This window comes from Rhipicephalus sanguineus, chromosome 6 (assembly GCF_013339695.2).
Source record: "Rhipicephalus sanguineus isolate Rsan-2018 chromosome 6, BIME_Rsan_1.4, whole genome shotgun sequence".
Classification (NCBI taxonomy): domain Eukaryota; kingdom Metazoa; phylum Arthropoda; class Arachnida; order Ixodida; family Ixodidae; genus Rhipicephalus; species Rhipicephalus sanguineus.
This window is the reverse complement of record NC_051181.1, coordinates 1,834,337-1,844,811: the sequence shown is the minus strand read 5'-3', so window position 1 is coordinate 1,844,811 and position 10,475 is coordinate 1,834,337.

The following is a 10,475-nucleotide window of genomic DNA, read 5'->3' as shown; positions in this document are numbered from 1 at the left end:
CAGTGAAGATGGTGGGGTTGGAGAGAGTTTGAACAAAATGACGTTGCCATTTGAAAGGATCCCATATCTCGTATATAAGTCATTTCTGAAGGGGATTGGGAGTCAGTATTTGAGAAACATCGATACCGATGTACACAACGAGTGAAATCTGTACGCGGATTGAAATATAAAGTTTTTGTTCTACGGTTATGTTTCAGCACGTGGTGACCACATGTTCTTCACGAAAGAAATGCTTGAGACCCGTCATATCTGTGTAGCTCACGAACATACTTATTTAGAAAACAAAAACAAATTGGACGGAGACGGTCATGTGTGCCGGCCGGGCCGGTAGCGAACGGTCTCAAACCCCGTATACACCATGCGCTCCCTGCGCATGGTGTATACTAACAGACATTTCATTAAAGTGAAACAAGATAGGTCACAATTAGGAAATTTTCAAGAAGACATTTTCGTGCATAGGCGTTCGCTGCTACATTATATGGATCTATAATAACAAATTAGAGAAAATGTATCGAAGTGTCTTAAGATACAATTGCCAAGTATCGTATCGGATACAATTATTGCGGCAGTATCTTGTATCTGTATTTCCAATACTTCTTGCCTGAGTATCTTGTATCGTATCGCGATACAATTTCAAAGTATCTTTGCCCAGCCCTGCCATGTAGCCTCGTTTTGTACCCACTTAGCTGTGCGAAAGAGAGGTTTTTTTCGGTTAGACTCGTTTCAGAGAATTAGTATACCATGGCGCATTGTTATTCGAGAGAACACGCCTCGTTGGGACATTCTGGTTGACGAGACCGTGAATTTTTTTTTTAAGCTTATTCCAGTTAGTATCCAGTGAGCGCTCAGCGGCATTAGGCAGGAAATTATCAAGGAAAACACCAAATTCATGGTTGATAGCGGTAAAATTCACAAATGGTTTTAAGACTGTTATGGGACGGGGAAATTGAAAGGCTAATGATAAAATGCACGACGTCATGCTCGCTCGGCCCGGGCGAGTGTGTAACCCGGGATATCTGTTGATGACGTTAAAACGAGATCTAAAAGAGATGATGTGCTGTTCGTTACGCTTGTAGGCGAAGTAACAACTTGGAGTAAGCTAAAGTCAGCGCATATGTCGATAAAATGTTTCGATTCTGCGGAAGTTGGATTAGATGAAGGACATGTGCCTGACCACAAAGTATTCGGGAAGTTAAAATCTCCCATATTTAGTTATGGCGCGTCTGAGAAACGAGTACTTATTTGACATAAACAATCGTACATGCTGTCACAAAAAGTCGCGGCAGAGAAAGGTGCACGGTAACAAGAACCAACCATCTTTTTAAAAATTTACGGAAACACAGCAACACACACATTCAATGTCACATGTTATAGCCACATGAAAACAGTCTAAACATTCATTAACAGCAATTAATACGCCTCCACCTACTCCCTTAGCGCGGTCGGTACGATAAACCTTATACTTTTTATAACAGTAGGATAACTCGGAGTTTGTAACTTGACTCGTCAGCCAAGTCTTGGTTAGTGCAATTCTTTCTGTGTCACAGTAATTTATTAGGCAACATAGAAGATTTCTTTTAGGTAAGACACTACGAGTATTAGTAAAGAGAACCGGTAGTCTAGATATTACCGGATCGGCGTCCCTACCCTTCGCGGATCCTGTGTGGGTGCTGTCGATATAATGCGCCACGGTTTTACGACTCGAACAGACGCCGCGATGTCCTTAGTGGTACATAATGGCTTTATTGCATAGACCTTTCGTTCGTTGGCGTCGTAGCCATAGCATTTCCCATCAATTAATAGCTTTTTGTACCTTACCTTTAATGGCAGATTCAGATTTGTTTTTTTTTGGTATTCGATACTGGTTTTCCTAGCATGACGTGTAGCGGGACAAAAGTCTTCACTAACAGAGATATTGCTTTCTTTTAGCCGCGCACGCATGGATAGAATTTCTTCTTTCATTTTATAGGCAGTGAGGTTGACAATTATTCGACGTGATTTTCCTTGAAAAAACCGACCGATACGGTGGGCCCGCGATATGTTATTGGTAGGTACGCTTAGGGTTAGAGTGCTATTTAGAATGTCTATTATTTTTTGCTCAGATTGAACACCAGACTATGTCGCAATATTCGTTACACCATAAAAAGTAGATTATTCCTGCAAGAACGATCTTCTGCATCATCCAATCGGGAGCGTAGGGCTGCAGCGCCTTTTGTGATGCCTCCAACCGCCTCGACCACGTCACCGAGTTCATACTGCCATTTTACAAGATTACCCATCTGAATTTTCTACGGCCGCTAGTTTTAACGCGATAGCGTTAAAGAGCTCGTTCCGCAGAAATTTCAGTGTCGGCGTCGGCGTCGCTGCTTTTGAGTGCAAAGTCATAAGCTTGTCCCATGAACACAAAAATAAATAATAAAAGATCTTAGGTTCGACTGAGAATCGAACCCACGCCATCTGCGTGGCAAGCAGGTGTTCTGCCACAGAGCCACTCCAATGCTTGGAGTTGCACTGAAATTGCCTTTAATGCTTCACAAACATACGCAACAAGGGTTGAAAGTTGGGCAAGTTGGTACAGGAACATCTTAAAAAACATGGTTGATTCCTCCGTCATAGGAATCGGAATAACACGAAAATAAAACGTGCCCTTATAGAAGTAACTGAATGTTTACTGTATATTGATATAGAGAGTTTGCACAGTGTATAGGGACCGTTTACCGTGTATGCACCCACTTTCATGATTGTTGGTACATCTCCATTCCGACGACTAACGTCCATGTTAAATGAGTAAACAAACCCTTGTGGTAGCTGTAGTAGTTAACGGTGAAAGCATAATCAGAGAACGAGGTGTGATAGCCAGAAGACCGTCGCATATTAGACGCAGAACTTGGTCGCCATCCCGTGGCATGTTAAAATGCGATTGAACACCATGGCCAGACTAGAGGGAAATGCAAAGCGCATCGCGCCGCCCCGGTAGCCCGGCCGCGATTTTTCTCGGGGCGAGCGCGTGAGCGGGGAACGCGTTGTTACGCGTTGGCGCACGTCGCAGAGCTATTTTTGGTTTGATTAGCGTGATGCTATGAGCGAGGCTATAGTGCCTAGAATATACTTACTAGTGTGCCGACCGCGGGCGTCGCGGTGGCACGGAGAATGATGGCTTCCACCGGCGGCCACCAGACGGTGATAACCGTAGGGACCATGCTATGCCGAGCGGCGTCTCTAGCCGACGTGCGCGCCTGTGAGAGACGCCGACGGGCTGTCCCAGCCAGTTTTGCGCTGCGGAACGTTGGGTGGGGTCACGGAGTAAGATAAGAGAGGAGCGCCGACTCCGCCGCCGCCCCACCCTATTGAAAAATTCCATATGTACGGAGTCCACAGATACGGACTTATTGGAATATGGAATGCCATATCACCGTATCATACGGATATCCGTATCTTACGGATTTCCGTATCATATGGATATCCGTATCTTACGGATTTCCGTATCTTACGGATTTCCGTATGATACGGTGATATGGCATTCCATATTCCAATAAGTCCGTATCTGCGGACTCCGTACATATGGATTTTTTCAATAGGGCACGCATTCGCTCGGGCCAAGCCGTGCAACGCAGGACGCGGCGGTCTAAAGCGGGGGACAGACGGTCCGATTTTCCATGCGATCCGGCGGCCGACGCGGCGGTGGGGGAGAGGGAATGGTGGCTGTACGATGCTATGAAAGGTCACCATACCGGTTGCCCCTCCGCCGTGTCGGACGTCGAATCGCATGAAAAATCGTACCGTCTGTCTCGCCCTTTACTCGTTCCTTTGCTCTCCCCCTCCGCTCCTCTTCACGCTTTCGCACATGCTTTGTCCTCTCCCGGCGCTGATCGCAACGCGTAGCGCCATCTGTCGAAGCGCGTAGAAATCATTCAACACCTGCCACGCGCGCGTGCGGTCTAGCCCGGCCGTGCACCTGCGCCCATGAGCCCATGCGCCAATAGGAGGAAGACGGCGGCGGCGGCGGCGGCGGTGGCAGGGAACGGTCTGCGCGGAGCGTGTCGTCTGCTAGAAACCCGCTCGCTCGGCATTCTTAATATGACAAAAAAAAACGCGTATATATGCGTACTGATACTAAAATATGAAGTAAAAACATCGTACCGCTTTTTTACACATATGCGAAACATTGTAACATATCTTCAGTGAAAGACGAAAAATTGTATGTTTTTGCCCGTTGAAGTATTTTTTTTCCCTGTATTCATTGTATAACATGTATATACTATATGTCATTGTACTTGCCAATTGTTCATAACTAACTTGATGTACCACCCTGCTAAAATCACCAAATGGTGATTGCAGTATCTGTGAATAAATAAAAAATTTTTTAAAAAATTATGCTGCACAAAAACGGCAGAGCAGAAGTACACTTGTTTTCCACGTCTGGACGTCTGCGCGGTAGTGTTGGTTGGACATTTTCGTGTTACATCCTTTGTTTAGCGTGTCTGCAGTGTGCTTCTTCATACTCGAAAAAAAAAACAAGGTGCCTTGGTACTTGTGTGGGAAGACATTGTTGGGTATCGGGTGTCTCAGCTTGTGGCTGCATCTGCGCAGAGCTGATAGACGGAGCGGACAAGGCGACGGTGAGTTAAGGCAAATCTATATACATATAAATAGAGGCGTTACATATTCGGCACTGGGACCGACAGCTTATGGGGCTCGCACTCAGGTGCGACGACGACCCGGGATTTTAGGGGCGAAGCTCCTTAAGGCGGCACCCGTTCGTCCCTCGTAGTCGTAGTAGTGCGTAACCAGTCGTAACGCTAGTACCAGATCTTGACCTCCAAGGTGGTGCCGGTGGGAGATTTTTCCTGTGCGTTGTTGAACAATAAAAAATTCGCAGCGTACCCGTTAACTAAAAGCCGAATTCTTCTGTCTCTCATTCCCCATTAGCAGCCATTGGCATGTTCCAGTAGGAAACGTTAGTAGAAGTAGAAGTGTAAGTGTTAGCTAAAAGCCGACTTCTTCTGTCTCTCATTTCCATTAGCAGTCATTGTTTACCTCCAAGGTAGTGCCTGGTGAGATTTCTCCTGTGCGTGATTAAACAATAAAAATTTTGTTCAAAACGCCGTTGATTGATGAAATAAACCAACGAAAGACGCCAGATGTTTTCTAAAAGCAAAACGAAAGAACGCCAGATGTTTCTAAAGCAAAACGAAAAGACGCCAGCTGCTTAGCGAAAGACGCCAGATGTTTTCTAAAGCAATGGTTTTCTAAACAATGAAAATTCACAGCGTACATGTAAAATTAAAGTAAGCTGCAAGTCGTCATAACTCATCGAACCTTAAGTATAAACGCGCCCGATCTCACGTCGGTGTTGATGTACTGGGCAGAATTCACGGAAGGTTCACGGTTTACCGATGAACCTCCGCAGCTTCGCCCACTCATCATCATTCACTCCGTGGATATGCTGCGATTTTTTTTTTCTTTCGCTGTCCCCCTCTCCGTGCAGCTTGGTTCTTTTATAACCCTGGCCGATTCCTTGCATCAGCCAGTAGTTCGAAGCCTCCAATCGGGAACCGCCGTTGGTCGCTGGCTGGAATCGGATCCGTGGATGAGAGGGCTTGCCGCACGTTGCGTGAGAAATTTCCGCCTGCGACGGAAGCAGTCCGTTTGGAAGCAGTATCGCAAAAAGCAGGTATCGGTGCTTGCTTCCTTTGTGCATTTTTTCCTTCGTTGTAACAACACATAGCGAAATGAAAACACACGTACAGCAGCACTCAAATTTTCCATTAGAAACACTTTGTTTATATTTCCTTTATCAACAACTTGCAAGCACTTCCTTCTATACGGAAACTTTAAAGGCATTGTATAACAGGTGCAGAGGGGTACGCAGCAGTATGCCATATTCCTGAAATTAGAGAATACACAGGACCCCACAGCATTTTCTCTAACAAAAAAAAAAGACAGCACTGACAGAGTTTCAGTTATATAGCCGTAAGTGGTCTGCAACTTCAATTAATAAATCACTGCTATTGAATCAAATATTGATTTCCCTTTCCACGCCAAAATTTTGCCTTCTTTACGCAGAACGCCAGCGACACAAGCACGCAAGATAAAAAAAACCGCGCAAACGCCGCAGCATGAGCGCGTTACAAAGAAATAAGGTCGAGCGCACGCTGGAGGGGAACGCTAACTGAGCCGACCAAACTCGGCACTCGGCATCAGCAATCGTCATGCTCTCTCCTCGCGATGTCGCCGGCGCTATCAAGTCTGGCGCGAAAGCCGCGCTCGCATAGCGCACAATGCTTCGCACTCGCCCACGAGGCTTCCCCAGTTTCCCTTTCCAACTACCTCGCGTCACGCCGCAGGAGACAGGGAGGAGGTTGCAGGCGGTCGCCATACATCTAGGCCGTGGTCTGGACTGAAAGTCGCCGGTTCTGCGACTACACGGACTGGTTGCAGGCGCGTTTTGTTCATTTATGATCAATTGATTGATTCGGATGCAGTCGAGAGCACAGTAAATGAACACGATACTGATATTGTCATTGTGCTACCAAAACGTAAGCAAAATCCGGATGACGAAAAAGGAGGGGATGACAACTCAGGAACTTTCACTCTGAACGACGTGTGGAGTAAATGTAGGTCGGCTAATCGAAGCCTTCAACAATATTCCGGCAAAATTACTTATCATCTTACTTCAGTGACATCATTAGGGCACTCAGTTATCTAGAGCGTAACCGTGCTTCGGTTGACCAACTCATAAATATCCGTAGGCGATCAAATAGTAAAACGATGTGTCTCGATTGGAGGGCAGTATGATGCAACGACAAAAATTAGTCCAGTTTTCACCCATACACGTCTCCAGAAAGGAGAATGCTAGAACGCCCCTGTATATTTCTCAAATCAAGGTATTTCGCGCCGAGACAAAATGGACTGTAATGAAAAAAAAGTAACACTACCACAGATGAATTGATACCTCCTTACAATAATTTATATCAGGAAAATTCAGCATTTGCCGTGCGTTTCTCCGCAAAACTGGACCAAAAGAAATGCAGTAACAGAAAAAAATACTTGCTTCAGTGCATCCAGAAGCAACGCTACTAGATCTTTCTTTCAGTTCTCAAACTCCGCCGCTGCGCGTGACGCCTTTCCATTGAGCGCCGCGTGGGGGCGCGCGCGACACTGTTTGAGCGCCGCGTTGGGCGCTCACGGGAAGACGACAAATGAGGCTGTAAAGGGAGATATAGGACGGACAGGCTTTGAAGTGAGGGAAGCTCAGAGCAAAATGAGATTCGAAGAGAGACTGAGGAAAATGAAGAAGAGTAGATGGGCAGAGAAGGTTTTCAGGTATTTGTATAGAAAAAGCGTTGACACGCAGTGGAGAAAAAGAACTAGGAGGCTCACCAGTAAATATACGGCTAGCAGTGCGAGCGATATGGCAACAGGGAGCATTAAGCGGAAGGTCAGAGAGGCGGAGAGGACTTATTGGATGACAGCGATGGAAAAGAAGCCGGCTCTGAGTAACTACCGAAAGGGAAAAAACGAAATAAGGAAGGAAAGGTTTTATGATAATTCAAGGGGAAGCGCTTTACTGTTTGAAGCAAGGCCGGGCTGCCTTAGAACGCGTAGTTGTAAAGCGAGATTCCGTAACGAAGAAGAACAATGTACATGCTGCGGGGGAACTAAGGAAACGATGGAACATGTACTGATTGAATGTGGCGATATTCACCCAGGTATACGTGTGGGCACGAGTCTACAGGACCCCTTGGATTTTCGGGACAACAATGGAAAGCTGAACACGTCCGCGATAGAAAAAAGTAAGAGACGGTTGGAGTATTGGTGGCAGAAATGTAGAGATACGGTACGGTACGAAGAACTTTATTTAAAGATCCGGAGAAGTGCCACCCCTTAGGGTGACACCGCGGGCCGCTCCCACGTGGGGACAGTTAGACCTAGCCTAACCGCCGCATCGCAGGCTCTCTGGACAGCCCAAAGTTGTTGCTGATATTCCGAGCTCTTGAGGGCCGAGCTCCATTTCTGCTCTGTGAGGTCCTTATCCCCACGTAACGAGGGGCACCGCCAAAGCATGTGCTCTAAATCGCACGTTCCCCCGCAGCCAGGGCATTGCGAGCTGAAGTCACTTGGGAATAGACAGTGCATGAAAGCAAGATTCGGATAAGAATTAGTTTGAAGCATCCTAAGGGTCATCGCCTGTGGTCTCGTGAGCTTTTTGTGTGGTGGAGGAAATACTCTTCTTTCCAGATAAAAATGCTTCGTGAATTCATTAAATGTGAATAAAGTGTCTCGGAACTCTTGAACCCTGCTCTGTGACAAGGCTTCTCCTCCCACGCGGAGAGTTAGTACGCGCGCTTGGGAGTGGGCGATGTCGTTGAGGTTGGTGAGGGAGTCCAAAGTTTGACCTAGGTGTGCCGGGAACCAAATGATTGTGTGCATAGTTATGGTCCGGTTCTTAAGAACGTCATGTGCCTCTTTCGCTATGGAGCCCGAGGCAAACGCCCTGACTGCCGATCTAGAATCCGAGTAGAATTGCGTCCTGTTATCATCCAAGAGTGCCAAAGCAATAGCAACCTGCTCCGCTTTAGAAGAAGTGGTCCCAGTCAGGGAGGCCGACGAGATTATTTCACCTCTGTTATCTATTGCGACCACGGCATAGTGAGATGAGCGACCATATTGTGCCGCATCTACGAAGCAGACCGATTGAGGATCATCCTTGATCTTCTTCAGGATCGCAATCGCTCTTGCTCTACGCCTTCCCTCATTGTGCTGCGGATGCATATTGCGAGCGATCGGTGCGACAAGAATATTTTCTCTTTGCTCCTCGATGATTGGATGGCTTCTCTCCTCTGCCAGCACTGGATTGAGGCCCAGAATGGCTAAGATTCTTCTCCCTGCCAAAGAGCAGGATAGTCGAGCAAGCTGGGCTGATTCTTGTGCTTCGATGATTTCATCCAGCGTATTGTGCACACCTAATTGAGAAAGGCGTTCTGTGCTAGCCGTCATCGGAATGCCTAGCACCCTTTTGATGCTTTTCCGAAAGAGGGTGTTAAGCTTCTTTTTCTCGAAGTTGTGCCAGGTGTGCATGGCCGCTACGTAGATGACGTGGCTCATGAGAAAGGCATGGAAAATCCGGAGTAAATTGTCTTCTTTCAGGCCTCCTCTTCTATTAGACACCCTAGTAATGAGTCTGATGACCATTTCCGTTTTCTTTGTAATCCTATCTAACGTAAGCCTATTGGATCCATTGGATTCGATAACCATGCCCAACATGCGTATGGACTCGACTCTAGGAATGAGGTTTCCATCACGTGTGGTTAGCCTGATATCGACATCTGCGAGTGGCTTCCATCCCCTGGGCTTGGGACCTCGTCTGATTGGTCTATAAAGGAGTAACTCGGACTTACTGGGGTAACATTTTAGTCCCGTGTTTTCCAGGTATGATTCAACCTCATTTACTGCCGATTGGAGACTCGCCTCAACATCTCCTTCACATCCCTTGGTGCACCATATAGTTATGTCATCTGCATAGATAGTGTGACTAACACCGTCTATAGCAGAGAGCTTTTCCGAGAGACCTCTCATTGCTATGTTAAACAATAGCGGTGAAACGACCGCTCCCTGCGGTGTTCCTCTAGGGCCAAGCTCGAAAGCCTCTGTTGTTAGGTCTCCAATTTTAAGTGTCGCTTTCCGCCCCTTGAGAAAGGAGCTGATGTAACCGTGAAAGGATGCGCCCAAATTGAGATCCGATATGGCATTCAGAATGTGTGCGTGAGACACGTTGTCAAAAGCTTTTTCCAAATCTAAACCCAGAATAGCCCGGACGTCTCTGGTTGGATTGTCGATTATTTGACACTTGATGAGCTTCATCGCATCCTGCGTCGACAAAGCCGGACGGAAGCCAACCATGTTGTATGGAAATAAATTGCTCTTCTCGACATGGTCCGAAATGCGTTTGTGAATGACGTGCTCTGCAACCTTCCCCACGCATGACGTGAGGGAGATGGGTCGAAGGTTTGCGAGGCCTGGGGGTTTTCCCGGCTTCGGAATGAGTATCACCGATGCGGACTTCCAGGTCTCTGGAACCAAGCCCTGCTTCCAGACCCGATTTATCTCTTCAGTGAGATACTCGATGGAGTCGTCATCCAGGTTCCTGAGAGCCTTGTCGGAAATTCCGTCCGGACCAAAGGCAGACCTTCCATTTAGGCTATGTAATACTGCCCTGACTTCGCTGGTGCTGAATGGTTCGTCAAGTGTTGGATTCGGCTCGCCCTTGTACGTAGGATAGTCCGTCGGACGCACGCTACCAACCGGAAGATATCTGTTTGCCAACTTATCCGCAATGACGCCCATGGGTTCCGACCGCTTCGCTTTAATGAAGGACCTTTTCTATCGCGTGCCTCTGATTAGACTTAGAATTCGTGTCATCTAGGAGGTGTTTTAGCAAGTTCCATTCTCCTCCGACTCTCATCTGACCATCC